This window comes from Nerophis lumbriciformis, linkage group LG35, assembly GCF_033978685.3.
Source record: "Nerophis lumbriciformis linkage group LG35, RoL_Nlum_v2.1, whole genome shotgun sequence".
NCBI classification, from domain to species: Eukaryota; Metazoa; Chordata; class Actinopteri; order Syngnathiformes; family Syngnathidae; genus Nerophis; species Nerophis lumbriciformis.
In genome coordinates this window covers 25,849,337-25,870,982 of record NC_084582.2, presented here as the reverse complement: position 1 = coordinate 25,870,982, position 21,646 = coordinate 25,849,337, and the positions used below count along the sequence as shown (strand labels likewise).

The window sequence follows — 21,646 nt, the reverse complement described above, 5'->3', positions numbered from 1 at the left end:
ATAACATACTGTACATCCATAAACGTGGACGCATGTGAAAAAGTGCAATATATTGATCTGTACAGTAATCTATTTATTTATTTATGTATATTTATATATATGTATTTATTTTATATATATATATTTATATATTATTTATATATATTTTTTTTTATCCTGCACTACCATGAGCTTATGTAACGAAATGTTGTTCTTATCTGTGCTGTAAAGTTCAAATTTGAATGACAATAAAAAGGAAGTCTAAGTCTAAGTCTAACTGATGCACATATGAGTGGTCCACCTCGGGTCCTGACGTTGAACGGCTAGCGCTTCATCTGTGGTCACCTAATCTGTGCCCCCCCTCTCCACGAAGGAGATGGGGGCAGAGCAGAAAAGAGAGACGGCAGATCAACTGGTCTAAAAGGGGGATCTATGTAAAGGTTATTGTGTATAAATGAGTTTTAAGATGGGGCTTAAATGTTTCTACTGAGGTAGCATCTCTAACTGTTTCCGGTAGAACATTTCAGAGCCCGAATAGAAAACTCTCTATAACCCGCAGACTTTTTTCCCCTCCTACTGGATATGACATCTGTGGTACTTTAGACCTTGGACAGAACTATTTGACTGGCAGTAAATCATCTGCATGCTGTGCTTTTCAGGTCACTTCTTTCTAACGTTTTCCCCCCTTTTAATCAAGACTCTTATGTGACACGAAATAAATAAGTCAGTGCGGATCTGAAGAAGAAGAAGACCTCAAACTCAGACTCTCTAATGCATTTCCATCCTTTTTAATGCATTCCAGCTTGAGTGGGTTCCTTCATCAGTAGTGCTATAATCCTCCCACTAGCAGCAGGCTCCTTCATGCCATCAGGGCCCCGCAGACGTGACGCGTCCTGTTCGCACCGAGCTCCGGAGCATCCGTGGAGGCGTCCTTTCCCCGCCGTCCCTCACGACACCTGGACGTCCTCCGAAACACGTGATAGGGGAACGGAGCGATAGAGGGAGAGCGAGAGAGAGAGAGAGCGAGAAGGGGAGAGGCAGAGAGAGGGAGAAACCAAGCCGTCTCTTGGTCTTATTCCTCGGCGTGGATGCACGGAGACAGAGCGGGGAAGAGCAGCCACGTTTCTTTTTACCGGTGAGTTATTCCTTTTCTTGGAGGACACGCGGTTGTGTTCTGCTAGCATATAGCTAGCATCTTGTTTTTCATGTTGTCTTTAGTGTAAAAACATTTCTGCTTTGACGTTTTGTTTTTCTTGCTATTCCGGATTTAAACATTTTTTTTTTATATATATATATATATATATATATATACATGTATATATGTACAGTGTACAGTATATGTCACCCTTATACCGGGTTAGACCTTGCAGTGTTTAGCTCATGCAGTCAGCGGGTCGTGAGATTTTATACTCAATGTGTGTTTGTGTTATTTTATTTGGTTGTTTTTTTTGCCTCCTCCTCCTCCTTCCTCCGCTAAGTCCATATTTGAAACGTTACCAAGAGTCTATTTGGGAGGAAAAGAAAGACACCAGCCTCAATTGAGCTTGAACCATGTCTCCCAGCCTTCTTGTTGTCATGGTTACTAGCTTGAGGAGGCTGGGAGGACATCTCTCTCTCTCTCTCTCTCTCTCTCTCTCTCTATCTCTCTCTCTCTCTCTCTCTCACACACACACACACACACACACACACACACACACACACACACACACACACACACACACTGGGCAAGGAGACAATGAGCCCGGTCTATTTAGTTGGTTTATGTCCTTTAAAGTGTATTGTGGGACACTTTGGCAAACACTGCAAGTACATGCAATGCTAACAGATGAGATCAGATCAACACCATTTGAATCATTAAGGCCAGACCAAAAATAAAAACAAGATATCCGGTAGTCACTTTAGTGCAGTCTGGTTTGTGTTCACTCTTTGTGTTTTTTTGCCAGATGACCAAATATGCATGAAGTCGATTGGATGGCAATGCACCCAAAACGTGACGTCTGACTTTTCTTTCAATGGCATATTTAATACAAGCTGATATTTTACCAAGTGAGGTGTAACAAAGAGGATATAACATTAAGTATAACTCTTTTCAACCATTCGGTTGAAAAGATCCAATATAGATATAACTACTGTAGTTACACACATGGGCTTACATTTAACGCTTATATTCTTTGATTTTCACTTTCTTTTGGGTGTTTCTTACAATCACATTTTTTCGCTTGCATTCGTTGCTGTGGTGCGTTGGTGTTTATACTTGCCTCACTCAGGATGAGACCCATCTCTCAGGTGGCCTTGGTACCTCTGTTTGGTCTTGGACATTGTATACACTTTACCAAAAATGTTAGAGAGAATTAAACAAGTAGATTAACAATAATCTAGAGAGATGATAACATAACAACAACTGTTGGTGTGTTAGTATTGTTACAGTCTGTACACGACCCATAAGAGGAGGAGGTGTCAAAGTGTATGATCAATATTAGATCAATATTTTTATTTTCTCAAAATAATGTTTTTGTGGGGTTAATTCTCTTGATATATGAGGACTTTGAGGCCAAAATTCAAATTTAAATAAGTAGTACAGCAGGGGTGTCAAACTCATTTTAGATCGGGGGCCACATGGAGAAAAATCTACTCCCAAGTGGGCCGGACTGGTAAAATCACGGCACAATAACTTAAAAATAAAGACAACTTCAGATTGTTTTCTTTGTTTAAAAATTTAACAAGCACATTCTGAAAATGTACAAATCATAATGTTGTTGTTTTTTTTTTTTACACTTACATGTTGCGGTTTATAGAATTCTATCTGTATTTGTCGTTATTTATTATTAATTTTTTTTTAAATAAATTATGTGATAATGTTCATCAGTCAACCTTATTAGTGTTGATTTTCAATCTATCAAGATAAAAAAATGATATCAAAATCAAATTACAGTATGTTATTTATGTAGTTTGATAATTTTCCTCAACTGATGTACTGACATCATGTGGTTTATTTTGTACATGTAGCATCATCTACAAAGATACAAATAATTGCTATTGCGACATCTAGTGGACACATTTAGAACAGCTGTTTCTTTCATTCAAAAATTTCAGGTGAATTTTTATACTTAGCAAACTCAGCCCGCGGGCCGGATAAAACCTGTTTGCGGGCCTGATCCGGCCTTCGGGCCGTACTTTTAACACCCCTGTAGTAGAGAGTCGTTTTTGCTTCTGTCTAGTTACTGTGTACAACTGACTTTGTTTTGCTGAACAATTGTATGCATGTCTGCATGCCTGCAATTGTAAGTCATTGACCCGGATGACGTCATGTTGTTTTGAAGGCGTGGGCTTGTTTGGACGATGTACACATGACATATTATATGATGTCCAATCGAGGTGCGACTTGCATGTTCTTAACGTAAGCATTATTTGGTCTGCTAGCAAAAACACTGACGAGAGTATCATGATACAAGTGTGAACGCACCCTAATCATCACCCACATACGCATAGACACGGTTATCTTAATTATAGATATTTTCATGTCGAGTCAAGATTGCTTGTAATTGACTCCCCTGACTCAACAGTGCAGGGTTTCCACAGAGTATTCATCTTGAAGTGAAGGTGTTAGACATGTTAACGCTCCAGCAACTGCATCAAACCGAGCTGTCTCACACTTTGTTGCCACAAGTGACGATCTAACATTAACACTGCAGAGACTCCTTAGTTCCACCTGAATAATAAATATACCTTTTGGTAAACAGTGTGATAGCAGCTTTTGGAAGATCATTCTTCTGTTCCTGTGTAACTATGCCCCAGTGTACGGCGCTCGGGGGACTTAGGTGTCGGAGAACCGTGACTTTAAGTCCGGCAAACACTTTGTGATGAACCAAAAGAGAGATGGTGACCCAGCAGGCTCTCTCTCAGGTCTAACATTACGTATTATGGATAAAATGGTAAAAACGTACAGAGACACACTGCAAAATCCTGTTGAATGTCTTCCTAGAAGAGATGCTGTAGCAGCTGTACGATATTGACATGTCATGCTTTTGTTTGACTAAATGCGAGCAAATGGTTGACCTTGACATCCTCGAAGTGACATATCAGGGTGATTTGGGGGAACTGCTCCGCTTCACTGGAGACTGTACTGTCTTGCCTTTGTATGTAGGCAACCACACACACACACACACACACACACACACACACACACACACACACACACACACACACACACACACACACACACACACACACACACACACACACACACACACACACACACACACACACACACACACACACACACACGCCCATACACCCTGGAGTGGTTCCAACTCTGTATTTTTGTGCTTCCTCTCTCAGGCTGACAACCAGGAAATGATTTCTTCCCCATCTGTTTGCATCTGTGTTTGTGATACACAATGACATTTTTAAAAGGTGACGCAAAAGCTTTGCACTGCGGTTGCAGTGGCAGTGCTGCATGAAGCCAGCACACTGCGATCAGGGTCACTAGGTTTTTTTTTTTTACTGAGAGACTAAGTGTATATATCTGAGCGTAAGTCTCTGAAAGATTAGAGCAGTGTTTTTCAACCTTTTTTGAGCCAAAGCACATTTTTTGAGTTGAAAAAATCCAAAAGCACACCACCAGCAGAAATCATTAAAAAACGAAACTCAGTTGACAGTAAAAAGTCGTTGTCGCAATTGTTGGATATGACTTTGAACCATAACCAACCATGCATCAGAATCAGAATAGTTTTTATTGCCATTGTTTGAGAACGGGTTCACAAACTAGGAATTTTTCTTGGTGTAATCGTGCAACATAAAACACATATAACACAGATTTGGTAATAAAAAGAGCTGTAACTGAGCTACCAGATCTTGTTATTGTTCATGTGCCTGATGGCTCAGGGGAAAAAACTGTTCAGGTGGCGGGAGGTGTGGGTCTGGATGGACCGTAGTCTCCTGCCTGAGGGGAGAGGGGAGAATAGTTTGTGTCCAGGGTGAGAAGAGTCAGCTGTGATCCGACCCACACGCCTCCTGGTCCTGGAGGAGAACAGGTCCTGGAGGGATGGGAGCTTGCAGCCAATCACCTTCTCAGTAGCACGTGCCATGCGCTGCAGTCGATGCTTATCCCGGACTGTGGCGCTGGGGAACCACACGGTGATGGAGGAGGTGAGGATGGACTCACCACCACGTGATGGTGGTGCCCAAGAAACGGAAGGAGTCCACAATGGAGACGGGGGTGGGAGAGTCAATCAGGGTGAGGGGGGATGGTGGGGTTGTTACTTTCCTGAAGTCCATGATCATCTCCACTGTTTTCTGGGCGTTCAGCTCCAGGTTGTTGAGGCTGCACCAGGACGCCAGCCGGTCCACCTATCTCCTGTAGGCGGACTCATCGCCATCCGAGATGAGCCCAATGAGGGGAGTGTCATCCGCAAACTTGAGCAGATTTACGGACTGGTGACTGGAAGTGCAGCAGTTTGTATACAGGGAGAAGAGCCAGGGGGAAAGTACACAGCCCTGAGGAGTACCAGTGTTCGTGGTTCGACTGTCCGAGACAATCTTCCCCAGCCGCACGTGCTGTCTTCGGTCTGTCAGGAAGTCATTGATCCAACTGCAGAGGGAGTCGGGCATGCTGAGCTGGTAGAGTTTGTCTCGTAGCAGTCCAGGGAGGATGGTGTTGAAGGCAGAGCTGAAGTCCACAAACAGGATCCTAGCGTAGGTTCCTGGGGAGTCCAGATGCTCCAGGATGAAGTGAAGGGCCAGGTTCACTGCATCACCCACATACCTGTTGGCTCTGTAGGCGAACTGCAGTGAGTCCAGGAGAGGGGCGGTGATGTCCTTGAGGTGGGGCAGGACCAAGTGCTCAAAGGACTTCATGACCACAGACGTCAGCGCAACCGGCCTGTAGTCATTAAGTCCTGTGATCCGTGCATCAACATAGCTCTTGTCTCAAAGTGTACTGTCACGACCTGTCACATCACGCCGTGACTTATTTTGAGTTTTTTGCTGTTTTTCTGTGTGTAGTGTTTTAGTTCTTGTCTTGCGTTCCTATTTTGGTGGCTTTTTCTCTTTTTTTGGTATTTTCCTGTAGCAGTTTCATGTCTTCCTTTGAGCGATATTTCCCGCATCTACTTTGTTTTAGCAATCAAGAATATTTCAGTTGTTTTTATCCTTCTTTGTGGGGACATTGTTGATTGTCATGTCATGTTCAGATGTACATTGTGGACGCCGTCTTTGCTCCACAGTAAGTCTTTGCTGTCGTCCAGCATTCTGTTTTTGTTTAATTTGTAGCCAGTTTAGTTTTAGTTTCGTTCTGCATAGCCTTCCCTGAGCTTCAATGCCTTTTCTTAGGGGCACTCACCTTTTGTTTATTTTTGGTTTAAGCATTAGACACCGCTCTTTCCGACATATACAAAGCAATTAACTCTCGGCTGCCACCTACTGATATGGTAGAGTATTACACGGTTACTCTGCCGAGCTGTAGACAGCACCAACAGTTTGCAGACTATAATTACTGGTTTGCAAAAATCTTTTTAACCCAAATAGGTGAAATTAGATAATCTCCCACGGCACACCAGACTGTATCTCACGGCACAGTTGTTGAAAAACACTGGATTAGAGGAGGATGGGGGAGAGGGCATACACATCACATCGTATTGTCAGTGTTCATTGCATCAGCTTCAGCTTCATGCATATTGTATTAGCTCTGTTTAAGATAGTGACTGATTGTTTTGAAGCCATGGTTTTTGTTGTGTTTTAGATAGAGTGAGTTATTGATTCAGCCGTCTCATGCTATGCCTGTGAACAAATCACTTCATTTTCTGCCATTGAAATCAATTTGTATCAGAAATGACTACCGGTAAGCATATCTTACTTTTTTTAAATTCGCAGTGCATTTTAAATGACTCTCGGTTATGCGCAGCTATTAACCTCTGGCCATCATGCATCAGCGTGCACTTGGCTGGTGCACTGATGAGATATACAATTATCCTTCAATGGCACAAATGAATCATCTTTGTATGCCTTGGACACATGAAGGTCAGTTTAGAAGTTCTGGTGTATAAACAAGGCTTGTGAGACCAGGGGATAATACAGAGTGTTGTATGTGATTGAGTTTAAAGTCTCTGATTGGATGTTTTTTTTTATTTAGAATAAAATTGTCTTATACAAAGAAATGTAATTTATTTACTCTGTTTCAGCGTCAAACTATAGGATAATACACATATTACACAGTAAACATTACAGACAGTGTTTTTAAATAGCATTGTAACATTAAAGGGGCTGTTTGTAACCTTTATGTGCCTAGAGGCCGTCCTCTTCCGGCTTTTAGTGCGTAATGACATAACTACGCTCATTTTTAATGTACTTTCAATATGGTGGTAGTGTGATGACTTACGTCTGGGATTTGTATGAAAAGGCTAAAACATATATTTATAGACAAATATTTTTGTTTTTATATGTTATGAATTTTTTCTCATTACGTTATGCTTTTTTGCAATTTTTTTGCAATTAATAATAATAATAATAATAACATATATATATATATATATATATATATATGTATATATACAGGCCAAAAGTTTGGACACACCTTCTTCTCATTCAATGTGTTTTCTTTATTTTCACAACTATTGTAGATTGTCACTGAAGGCATCAAAACTATGAATGAACACATGTGGAGTTATGTACTTAACAAAAAAAGGTGAAATAACTGAAAACATGTTTTATATTCTAGTTTCTTCAAAATAGCAACCCTTTGCTCTGATTACTGCTTTGCACACTCTTTGCATTAACTCGATGAGCTTCAAGCACACCTGTGAAGTGTGCGAAAAAGTAATCAGGGCAAAGGGTGGCTATTTTGAAGAATCTAGAATATAAAACATGTTTTAAGTTATTTCACCTTCTTTTGTTAAGTACATAACTCCACATGTGTTCATTCATAGTTTTGATGCCTTCAGTGACAATCTACAATGTAAATAGTCATGAAAATAAAGAAAACGCATTGAATGAGAAGGTGTGTCCAAACTTTTGGCCTGTACTGTATATATATATATTTATTTATAATGTGTGGGTTCCTTCCGGCATATGCGCCAATCTACATTTCTGCCAGTGGGTGCTCGGTGTGTGTGTATTAAAAAAAAAAAATGGACGTTCAGCGAAGTTAATATCCCATATTATTTGTGGCTTTATTGTTTTGTAAAACAGAACAAACTCGCCACAAAATTAAATACAACAAGATTGATTTTTCAAAAATTATTTTAAAGATTGAAAGTTGCCATCAATCCCACGTGGGTGCTCGGCATTGTCCGTGGGTGCTCGGGCCCCGAAGCACCCACAGGATCGGCGCCTATGCCTTTCGGGTACTCCGGCTTCCTCCCACCTCCAAAGACATGCACCTGGGGATAGGTTGATTGGTAACACAAGAAATTGGCCCTAGTGTGTGAATGTGAGTGTCGCTGTCTATCAGTGTTGGCCCTGCGATGAGATGATGACTTGTCCAGGGTGTACACTACCTTCCGCGCCCGAGTGCAGCTGGGATAGGCTTCAGCTCTACTCAGCTTTATCTAACATACACAAATAATCGATGTTTTGTCATTTGTCCATCGATTCAATCTTGATGTATCGGAGAACGACTATCATTCCTACCTTTATTTGGAAATGACAATACGGAAAAAAGCAGATATTGATGTGCTTTTTGCAAATTAGTATTACTTTTTAAAGGACTTCAAAGGACCTTAAAGATTCTTTATTGTCAATTTTTTTCCATACATACAAGAAACATAAAATAATCAATATATTGATATTGAAGTATTAATACTTTTGAGAACCATAATTTAAAGGATATACAAACAATGAATGACATATAAACCTGATAATTAATTACAATGTTAAAAATGGCCAAGTCTTACTTTCTGTTCTTTTTTTTCTGAAGCAATTTATTTGTAGTAGAAGATAGAACCAAACAATGTGTATTAATATGGACTGATTAAGGTCTTTAAGTTGATTGTGTTCAATGTGATTGCCAGCAAGGGAGTGAGTGAGTGTTTAATTCCTGACTGATTGCATCAGAAGCCTCTTTGGGATCTCTGACAGATCCCAATCATGCTTATCTGAAGGGCCTCCTAGAAGACTGTGACTCTGTGTCAAAGGGATCAATAAATCTCACCATGCTGTGTGCCCATTGTGCGCATTAGACTGAATGTGTGTGTGTGTATCCTCCTAGGGACCAGCATCCTCTTCTTGGAGGGTATGCATGAGTGGGGGAAGAAATACAGAAAGTAAAAATGTATAGGAAAAGCACAAGAAACAGTCTTTTGTCAGCAGCGTTGCTCACTGGTGGTTTATTTGTGTGTGTGCTGCGTGTGTGTGTTATTGTGTTGTTCACATGATTGTCAGGTGGTCAGATTGCAATTCAAGTGAATTGATGAGGCATGAGAGTTTCAGTGTTCTGCTGACAAAGGTAAACTTATGATAGTCTCTTGTTGTTATATAAAGAGAGACGCATACTGTACATATGCGTGTTCTTACACACGCACAAACGCCTTGTGATGTGTTTATGAGCACATCTGCTCTCCTCAGTAGTGGAAATAACAGTCTGGCTCAGTTCCACTCTTCTCCTTTTCTTAAAAAGACCCATTTGCCTCAATTAGTGCAAAATGAGAGTTTGACAGTGGATTGGGACTGTGAGATATTAAAAAGCATAATGTGGAGCAGATGAAGACGAGTGCAGGGAAGAGAAACGGAACACTGGCGACAGACAAGAGAGAATTCCCACTTTCCATGTCTGGTTTCGTAACTGTTCACTGTTTCCATTTATGGAGCTGTGTGACTGTTTTGCTTGGGTACGTGCTCACATTTGACTGCGTGTTGATATGTGCAAATGCATACTTATGTACTTGCATAAACTGATGTTAATAGAGCATGTTTGCATAATTGCGATTATCGCAAAAGCTCTATCTGGACTCATTATTGTCAGTCATGAGGGCTAATGCTTGTTTGTTTTTTAAGAGTAAACATTTCTTAGCGTGTTACAATTTATTCAGCACATTGAAATGCAATGTAAGCCTACAATGTGCTATCATGTGACTGATTTGTCTGCAGCTGGAATTTATTGACGGCGTTTGGTAAATAGAACATTTTTGCAATTACTAATGCACCCCTGAAGGAAATGTGTCAGCCGATCACGGCTCACATATTCAAAACGAATCTGTGGAGGGATCAGTCAGAGCGCCCATTGAGATCATCACACAACAGTGAGAGGGATTAAAAGACACCAGCAGACACACACACACACACCCACACACACACACACACACACACACACAGTGCTTGCCTGTGGAAACACAAAAGAGTTGAATATCGCATTGTACTTTAATAACATTTCTTTTCATTGCATGACATTTTCAACAAAATACTTCTTCATTAAAAGCCAAATATATGGCTTCTTTGTGGGTATGTATGTCCCTTTGTGATAGTAGTTTTACATTTTTGTGTCAGTCCAAGAGAAGAAGGTCTGAAATGGGAGACATGCCTGGAGGGAATTTGCATCACTTTTTGGCTTCTGCATAATTTGCATCATCTTATTTCAGTGCAGATGAAGTGAACCAGTGGCGTTCTCATGCTGAGCAACCAAGTCTTATCAAATCTGCCTCAATCGAGTCATCATTTTTCTTCTACCAAGTTAGATATTAATCCAGTGAGAACACATTCATCTTTATGAACATCATATGCCATCAAGTAATCTTTACAGCATATTCATTTATTTGTGGTGCCAGAAATACATTTGGACTGTCACAAATAGGCCTGTTCACCCTCACTCATCAACACATTATAATGGGACTGTCTGCGAACGTAGCTTGGTGGTATGCATCTGTGACAGTCTCAAGGAAGGACATTGTTGCGCAGGTTAGACTTTATTTTATTTTTTCAATAAGTCAAAAGTCTCTACGGGTTGCTTTTCAGCCTTGCCGTGTCCTGCTTCCTCTGCCGCTCCAACTTTTCAGTCGCGGGCGTCTTCGTCTTCGTCTTCCTGTGGCTCTCTCTCGCTCTCATTCAGCATCCGCTTCTCTATGGCTTCTTCTGTGACCTCCGCCTCTCTTCCCGACGTTTCCGGCTGCCGCCCTTTTACACAGTGTGAGGTGATTATTAAAGTGTGCCCAACTGGGAGCTCCACGTACCTGGTAACAATGGCGGCGTCGATCTCGGCGTACACCGCCTCGCCGCTTGCTCGCCATCCACGCCTCCTCGCCGCCATCTTGGGCCAGGCTCCGGTGTGCCCTGCCTCGCTGTCGGCTTGCCAGCTCCGCCTCTCCACAGCATCGTAACTCCGTCTCTTAAAGGGGTATTTGAACTTGCTCAAAGTTTTCAAACCAAAACATATAACAAGAACACCATTGGCTAGCTTCTGTTACCATTAGTAGTTTGATAGCCTCCTGCCCTCTGACCACAGCTACACGAGCCTAAGGGCCAGGACCAGCAGACTAGAGAGTTTCTTTCACAGAGCATTAACACTCTTGAACACTCACCCTGTTAAAACATGTTAAACGCACTTTAGTCAATGAAATATATGTAATTAATGTAAATATTACCAATAGCAGAGTTCCTACCATCTCATATACCGTAGTTGCATCTATATTTATCGGTGTTGTAAATATGATCTAATAGTTGCTCTATTGCACTCTGGTTCGATGCTAAACTGCATTTCGTTGCATTGTTCTGTACAATTGTAATGAAACGTACGTTAGTTTGCTAAGTATAAAAATGAGCCATTATTTTTGAAAGAAACTGCTGTTCTAAATGTGTTCACGCGATGTCGCAATAGCAATTCTTTGTGTCTTTGTAGATTATGCTACATATGTAAAAAAATTAAATAAACCAAATTATGTTAGTGCACCAGTTGAGGAAAATGAGCAAACTAATAAAACATACTCTAATTTGTTTTTGATATTTTGTTATCTTGATAGATTGAAAATTAACACCAATGAGTTGATAATTTATTCAGAAAGTATAAATAATGACAAATAAAGATAGAATACTTTTAACCGTAACATGCAAGTGTAAAAAAACCCCAACAACATGATGATTTGTACATTTTCAGAATGTGCTTGCTCTATTTTTAAACAAAGAAAACAATCTGAAGTTGTCTTTATTTTTAAGTTATCGTGCCCGGACAAGCGGTACAAAATGGATGGATGGATGCTCATCAGCCTAAAGAAAAAGTCTGTCTCTCACGGCTATGTCGTTCACGTCTACATACCCGGAGCACGTGCAAACACAAAAGCGGTTCTCGAGAAGCAACTCAAATTTGTAGTCATGTTGTTACGATAGGCTATACGTTCAATGATAGCTAACATTAGTAGCTCAACTTTGCCAAATCGTTATCATTAGCTGACCACACATGCGGGTGCATGTGTTACAAGGGGCTATACGGCTTAAGGTTGCAAACAGCCCCTTCAACACACTTTATACACACCTGGGGCCTCATGTATTAAGACTTGCGTGGATTTACTAAAATGGAGTATGCTGAAATCAAGAAAACGTCGTACACACAAATAAAATCAGATGTATTAAAGTGTGCGCACGCATTAATCCAAGCACATCTCCTTTGTACTCCCCCATCAACATGGAACTGAGCGCACATGTTGTAGTGGCTGGACCACTCCCTGTCCACGCCCTCATTTAAATATGCATATCATATTTGAATTAGTCATGTGCCTAAGATCCCACCCTCCGCACAATCAGACAACACAAAGATAATGAGCAAGGCGACATGAAATAAGAATTTCACCAACAATGAGTTGGAGGTGCTTCTTGCTGGAGTGTAAAAAGGTAGTCTATTCCAGTATTGTTGCATGTTAGTGCAGCAGTACATGCACCGGGGAAAAGGTGTGGTTTAGCATTTCACACTTTACACAATGTTTTTTAACTTTGCAAACAGGCTTGTTTGAAAGAGTTTAAGATGCAGTTTAACCAGAAAAAAACAGTAAGTCACTGACGCTGATGATGCTGTTAAGACATGTGTAATATAATATAGAAAAAAACTAACATTTAAGTTTAGTTTAGTCTTTATTTGAAGGGACAATGCATAGAAACATTAAGCTCAAAGACAGATATGTTCTGTACCAGATTATAGCTAAAAATCTCATTTTCATCTGCAGTCCCTGGTCTAAATTAAAGGGATACAAAAATCATGCAATACAATTATAACAATAAAATCATACTATAGCATGTAATCAAATTAAGAAAAGTCATAAAATGCCCTTTCATTGACACATACTTATTATTCAATACAACCACACCTCATTTACATCACAACACAAAGACAATACATGCTCTGGTTTACATCTGTCATCATTTGTAAAACACAACCATGATTTTAACAGACACACCTCACATCTTACAACAAAATGCTCTAACGGATGAATATAATACACATTAAGTTGATGTGTCAAGCATAGTGCCCACCTCAGTGACCGTGTGAGCAGCTTTGATCGCTCCCAATTGTGAATGAAGAGTAATCTGTTAGACTTTTCAAGTTTATTGTGAGGTCGTTCCATTCCTTTATCGCTTTATATGAAAGCGGTACCTTTGCTTACTGTGCATTACAGGGATTAATATTAGGACACATAAATAAATGTACTCACCAAGAAGTCACTAAACACGCACAATGTCAGCCAATAGTTTGTTCCCTGCTGTTACGTAGAATGTAAGAATCATACGTCGGACCAGACCACATCGCTACAATGTTGCTTCATTGCATTTGCGCATCACACATAATCTGACCAAATTAAAATGTTTCCTGTTGACATATACATATTCATCATATGATGGCGAGCAATGTGTGTGCAGCCGATAGCTCTAATTACATTAGGAAAACCAGCTGTTTCTTCAAAATGCTCTTTAATTACAGCATGTTCAGCTGCATTGTATGGGAAATGAATATACCTGGCAAACGTGCAACACTTTGCCTATGTTTTTTATATCCGTTCTTGTAACTTTTTCATATGTCTCTAAAGTGCACCTCAATCATTGGGAGGAGTGCTTGTTTGACATTTCTTTAATTAAACTGTTACCCAGCCTGACCTGAGTGTCTGCAAAATATCCACATCATGTAGAAATGTGCGTATACGCCAGCCATGGAGATCATCATCATCATTTCTTTTTATTTCTTTCATGAAAATGCATATATACAAACCCCGTTTCCATATGAGTTGGGAAATTGTGTTAGATGTAAATATAAACGGAATACAATGATTTGCAAATCCTTTTCAACCAATATTCAATTGAATGCACTCCAAAGACAAGATATTTGATGTTGAAACTCATAAACTTTATTTTTTTTGTGCAAATAATAATTAACTTAGAATTTCATGGCTGCAACATGTGCCAAAGTAGTTGGGAAAAGTCATGTTCACCACTGTGTTAAATGGCCTTTCCTTTTAACAACGCTCAGTAAACGTTTGGGAACTGAGGAGACACATTTTTTAAGCTTCTCAGGTGGAATTCTTTCCCATTCTTGCTTGATGTACAGCTTAAGTTGTTCAACAGTCCGGGGGTCTCCGTTGCGGTATTTTAGGCTTCATAATGCGCCACACATTTTCAATGGGAGACAGGTCTGGACTACAGGCAGGCCAGTCTATGAAGCCACGTTGATGTAACACGTGGCTTGGCATTGTCTTGCTGAAATAAGCAGGGGCGTCCATGGTAACGTTGCTTGGATGGCAACATATGATGCTCCAAAACCTGTATGTACCTTTCAGCATTAATGGCGCCTTCACCGATGTGTAAGTTACCCATGTCTTGGGCACTAATACACCCCCATACCATCACAGATGCTGGCTTTTCAACTTTGCGCCTATAACAATCCGGATAGTTCTTTTCCTCTTTGGTCCGGAGGACACGACGTCCACAGTTTCCAAAAACAATTTGAAATGTGGACTCATCAGACCACAGAACACTTTTCCACTTTGTATCAGTCCATCTTAGATGAGCTCAGGCCCAGCGAAGCCGACGGCGTTTCTGGGTGTTGTTGATAAACGGTTTTTGCCTTGCATAGGAGAGTTTTAACTTGCACTTACAGATGTACCGACCAACTGTAGTTACTGACAGTGGGTTTCTGAAGTGTTCCTGAGCCTATGTGGTGATATCCTTTACACACTGATGTCGCTTGTTTATGCAGTACAGCCTGAGGGATCGAAGATCACGGGCTTAGCTGCTTACGTGCAGTGATTTCTCCAGAAACCTTTTGATGATATTACGGACCGTAGATGGTGAAATCCCTAAATTCCTTGCAATAGCTGGTTGAGAAAGTTTTTTTTTTAAACTGTTCAACAATTTGCTCACGCATTTGTTGACAAAGTGGTGACCCTCGCCCCATCCTTGTTTGTGAATGACTGAGCATTTCATGGAATCTACTTTTATACCCAATCATGGCACCCACCTTTTCCCAATTTGCCTGTTCACCTGTAGGATGTTCCAAATAAGTGTTTGATGAGCATTCCTCAACTTTAACGGTATTTATTGCCACCTTTCCCAACTTCTTTGTCATGTGTTGCTGGCATCAAATTCTAAAGTTAATGATTATTTGCAAAAAAAAAATGTTTATCAGTTTGAACATCAAATATTTTGTCTTTGTAGCATATTCAACTGAATATGGGTTGACAAGGATTTGCAAATCATTGTATTCCGTTTATATTTACATCTAACACAATTTCCCAACTCATATGGAAACGGGGTTTGTACAAGCCACAAACAGTTCACACTTTCATATTTTTTTTTTTTCTTATACATTTCCATGATCAGAAAGGAGCAAATGGAGGAATAATATTCTTATATTTACAGTGTATGCCCCCTTTTTTAACACAAATTATTTTAGATGACTTTATCACTGTTCCCTCTACCAACACCCGAACTCCAACATACTTTTAAATTTTCGTTTAAGCATTTTCACAATGACACGTCCAATCAAAATCAAAAATAAGTTTGATATAATGGCAGTTGTCTCTTTTTGTAACTCTTTTTAAATAAAAAAAATATTCTTGCAACTTTTTAAGTCTTTCTTTAGAGGATTTAGAGATGACATGAGGCACCGCACATTTCCACAAGCAGTTCACTATCGAAACAACTCTTCTCAACTTTGCTGTGAAAAAGGGCGTACGACTGGTTTTTGGGCATACAAACGCTTAATAAATAAGGGCGCTGGTCTGCCAGAGAATAAGAAGACATAGCAGGAGGAATTAGTGTTCCCATCTTAATTTGGTGTCGCTATGTTTAGCAATTTTTTTATGGTCTTATTAGACACTTATGGGGATTTAAAGCCCTGACAAGTGGCTCAGCCTTGTGACATAAAAACAACAACAATAAGAAACAGAAAAAAAGTTAAGTTTTTGTTTCTAAACACGATGGGGGCAGTGTGGCGCAGATGGTAGAACAGCCATCTCAGCAACTTGAGGGTTCCAGGTTCTATTGCAGCTTCCGCCATCCTAGTCCGTTGTGTCCTTGGGCAAGACGCTTCACCCTTGCTCCTGACGGGTTGTGGTTAGCGTCTTGCATGACAGCCATCTGTGTGTGAATGTGATGTATAATGTAAGGTGCTTTGGGTATCATTCCAGCTATAGTAAAGCGTTATATAAATACACACCATTTAAGCATATTTGTTTTGCTTTTCAGGATTAAAAAAAAAAAAAACTTTAATATTCATCCACAATGCTACTATTCCTCTCTCCTACTGCGCCCACTACATTCACATTGGCATGCATCATGGCCAATCAAGCAAATTAGACAATGATGTTATCTAGCACGCCCCCTCAACCCCCAGCCTACCACCACAAATAGACTGCATTCCTGTGGGAAACACTGAATATGTAATAGTTTCTACTTAAAAGAACAGCTTTAAAATGATTTTGATACAGTGGGTGGTCTTCTTTTGTGGTCTATATTACTGGTACGCCACCCGGGTCACTGCTCATGTTGTGTTAGGGTCTTTTTTAGAATTGTATGCCATTTTTACTCAAGCTCAGCTGCACACTAAAATCCCCAGAAAATGTTTAGTTTTCGACATGATTTAACTCATAAAATCACACAATTCTATTAGTGTTTTTGTTTATAAACAAATGCATTTGCCCATCTGTGTTCTGTATGTAAACAGTATATACAGTATATTTCTCCGAGTGGCTTAATACATTAATATACAACTGTAAGCTAAGTATCCAACTGATCCCAATGGTTACTTAAACTGTCAGTAAATATTTTATTGTTGTTTTCCTTGCTATTAATTCAGCAAAGCGGAGACCAGCGAGTCTGGGAACATTTTTCTTGCTGCCTGCAAGGAAGTCACTGCATACTAATATCGCTGTGCAAGAATATCTCCACATTTTCTTTCTTTCTTTTTTTAGTTTATTTCGAACATGAACACACTTACAGAGTAATATATCACACCATTTCATATCATTTCGCTTTACATCATGTCCGAAAAGGAGTAGGAAGAAGCAAAGCTTATTTAATCCTACCCTTTTCCCACTTTAGAGCGTTTACAAATACATACGTTCATTTACTGTCTTCTTTTTGTAACACAATGGGCCCCATTCAGCAATAAGTTCCTAACTTTTCCTCTTATCTTTCTTCCTAAGTGATTTCCTATGAGGAGTCCATTCAAATTCATGACGTGTTCTTAAATGGCCAAATTGCTCCCACCTGCTGTTCTTAAGTTGCTGAATGCTAAATGGTTAGCGCGTGCGTGTCTATCATAATTTGCACATAAACACGCCCTTATTTCCCCAGTATGCATATGTAAACACCCTTAATTCCGTAATTTGCAAAGGTAAACATTCTTAATTCCCCATATAAGGGCACAATTACGGCGGAAAAGCCGAGCATAAAACACACGGAGAAAACACAAACAGATTACAGAAGAGAAATTTGTATTATCCTGCGGGGGAAATACATAATGTCAAAAGGTAAGTTTAAGAAAGGGGGGACCGCTGAGGTAGCCTAAAGCGTTCAAATAAATATTCGTCACTTCGGGCTCATAGGTCTACATGGTCGTGAAATATGTACTCCCTCCCCAGAGCACGATCTGCGGCATATTGCATTAGCAGCAAGTGTGTGTGTGTGTGTGTGTGTGTGTGTGTGTGTGTGCGTACGTATGTGTGTGTGCGTGCGTGTGTGCGTACACGGTATTTTGAAATGTCTATATATTGCTCATTTTGCTGTATGTCTGTCTGTCTGTCTTGTCTATATCTATACATCTATCTATCTATCTATCTATCTATCTATCTATCTATCTATCTATCTATCTATCTATGATATTAATTTAACATTAGACAATAGAAGTAAGGGAACTTGTCACACTTAAGAACAATTAGGCCACCCTAAGAGTGCTCTGGAGCACTCGTAGATTTTGTTCTTACCTACGAACAAATCCCAGCTAAGAAAACATTGGTGAATACAAAAATCTCCTTAAAAACTTCATAAGTGGGCCTAAGAACAAAATTTGTTCTTAAGAAGGGTTGCTGAATGGGGCCCAATGACATCAGTGAATGATTAATACAGCAGTTCTTGTAATAGATCATTAAGTCAGTCATGGTAAACTTACTGAGATGAAGAATATCCCGTTTTCAATAAGGTTGAAGGTGTTTGTCATAATTCTTCTTCTTTGTACTTTGTACATAGTTTAATTCCAAATACTGATATGCTAAAGGTTTTTAGTGTTGTACGAGCATACAAATGTTTTAAGTTAGTTTTTCCTCTAAGGTTATATTTCTCCTCTTTAGTTTAGAAGAATTGTTGTACATTCTTGGGTAGCCGGTTGTAGTTTGCATTGCACATAGTTTTAGCTGGGTGCGATGTTACCAAATCGTGGAATTTCAATATTTATGATTCAATAAATAAAGGGTTTGTATGTTCTCTATATCCAACATTATGTATCAGTCTAACTGATTTTTTTGTAACACGATTAATGAATGAAGCGCACATTTGTATTTGTTTCTCCATATTTCTACACAATAACTCAGATATGGTAACACTAGCGAGCAGTAGAGAATATGAAGTGATTTTTGATTCAGGACATATTTTCCTTTGTTCATTATTGAACAAATATACTGTATTTTCTTAACTGATGTTGGAGTTGATGCATTGAATAAAACATTTATCTCTCACACAATTCTTATGCCTAACAATTAAATGTACAGTATGATCTGAGTCGTTTTTGGAGATGTTGAGTTGTAAACATGTTGTAAATATTACTTGAATAGTTTTGATGACCATAGCTTACAACTAATAAACGTTCTTATCAGCAAATGAACTGCAAAAATACTTTCTGAGCCTTCCATTGCTCTCTTAAGTCCTGGTTATGCTACAGCGTCACAGCGTAAACTGGTTCACTCCCCCTCTTTGAACCCCCCTCGCGTCAACAGCGACATGGACCGCCGAACTCTGATTGGTCAGCTTTTTATAACACAGCGGTACCTCGGTTAACGTCAATAATAAATTCTATAAGTTAATTATTGAACAGTTACAGCTTAACAAGCAGAAATAACTATAAAAGTCTAATGAAAAGAACAAATGAACACTTTACATAATTTTTTGCGTCATTGAACACGCTAACAACACAGTGAAGAAACAGGAGGGGAGAAGTGGAGAGTGGAAACACCACGTCGAAGAGAAACTTCTCAACATCTTTCATCGTTTTTGGGCTCTGTTTTTTGAATACCTTCAATCTCTTTACAACATTATCGTTCTCGTTCTTTATTTGACAGAATGCTACTTATTGTTGACACAGACTTTCTGTACTTCCACTACAATTACAATCATTTCCTCGTGGAATTTTGACAGTAGTTCTCATCCTTTTTTTCTACAATTCTGGCACTTTTGGTCCCAGAGTTTGTTACTATCCATCCATCCATTTTCTACCGCTTATTCCCTTTTGGGGTCGCGGGGGGCGCTGGAGCCTATCTCAGCTACAATCGGGCGGAAGGCGGGGTAGAGTTTGTTACTAGGCATTTGTTATTAGTAGCACTCCACAACAAATCTAAGTGCCGACCAGATCTGACCAGCATGAACTGATTAACCCTTTTCAGATGAGAGGTGAAATGTCTTCTAAGACAAACTTAACAGTCCAGTTACAATCGATTGAGTGCGCAGAGAAAAAAATAACTGGGATACTAATGAATCATAAACGGTACTATACCACTTCTAAAAAGTACCAGTCCCCTTTTTTAATTCATTTTTTTTATTAACGGGCATGACAGCGAGCCGTCGTCACGTTGTGACATTGCTGGTTTTACGAGCAGAGGAGCATGTTCGGCAGCACACAATCACGGAGTACTTACAAGCAGACACAGTGTGTAGACAGAAAAGGGAGAATGGACCCATGTTGGCTTAAAAACTATCGATAAAGGTGAAGCTATAACACTGAAACGCCGCTCTACAAAAGGTGCTTTAAAACATGGCTAGCTAGCTAGCGTGTAACGTCCATCCGCAGTCGACAGTTTTTTAGCTACTTCTAAATCACTAATCCTCGCCTCTATGGCGACAAATAAAGTACGTTTCTTACAAGTATCATTCATCCCTGCAGGACGAGGAATAGCTAAACATGTTTCACTACACACCACAGGAGGATACGATAGCTAACCGCTAGCATGCTATCTCTCCTCAATGTAAACAAATGCCATGGGTGGATCTGCACCTGACATCCACTGTAATGATACCAAGTACAATAGCGCATCTAGTCGATACTACAATGATTACATCGATATTTTTTATCATCACAAAATCTTTTTTCCTTTTTAAAAAAATAATACTACGTTTATAAACTCATGGAATTCGTCCCTGGATACATGGGGACTTTAAATATGACCAATGTATGATCCTGTAACTACTTGGTATCGGATCGATACCCAAATTTGTGGTATCGTCCAAAACTAATGTAAAGCATCCAAACAACAAAAGAATAATTGCTTCTTTCATTTGAACAAAAGTATAGATAAAACACGTTAAAACAGAAAGTAAAAATATATTAACAGTAAATGAACAAGTAGATTAATAATGCATTTTCTACCGCTTGTCCCTCATAATTTTGACAAAATAAATGAATTAAAAATGACACAGTATAGTACTGCATACATCAGGAGTCTTTGTTTGCTTACTTACTACTAAAAGACAAGTTGACTAGTATGTTCGCTATTTTATTAAAGGACACAATTGTTCTTCGATTGGAATAAGAAACATATTTTAGTTGTGTTAAAAATAACGCCAATAATGACTTTTTTTGTGATCCCCTTTATTTAGAAAGTATCGAAATACATTTTGGTACGGGTACCGGTACAAAAGTACGGGTATTGGGACAACCCTACTTACAGGTGTGTCGCGACTCGCAACATTTGATGTCGTCAACAAACAAATGTGAATTCCAGTAGTCTATTACGCGCAGTATTGGAAATTAACCGAACAAAAATAACTCTAACTTCGGCAACATTTTGGCAAAATAATGTCATCTAGGGCATTTGTCAACTAAGTTTCCAGAATTAGCCTTACCCGTTTCTCCCTCCTGTGAAAGCTCTATTCCTATATACAACTCTTTCTTCTATGGTTTCGGGCAACATTTACAATAAAAGTGACTTGATTAGTTCCAGCTGCAATAACAATCTGAGTGTGGCTTTTAATGCCACTGTATTATGCACAAGGAGTCAAA

General features: G+C 39.5%; 1 protein-coding gene across 1 annotated transcript in view; it reads left to right on the top strand.

Annotated features, from left to right (window-relative positions):
* Positions 1-763: 763 nt before the first annotated feature.
* The window catches only part of psd2 (pleckstrin and Sec7 domain containing 2), an 81,015-nt gene continuing 60,132 nt past the window's right edge, over positions 764-21,646 (top strand). Inside the window, exon 1 of the mRNA XM_061927786.2 lies at positions 764-1,114. The gene's annotated coding sequence lies outside the window, so the exon portion shown is untranslated. The remainder of the gene's footprint in view (positions 1,115-21,646) is intronic.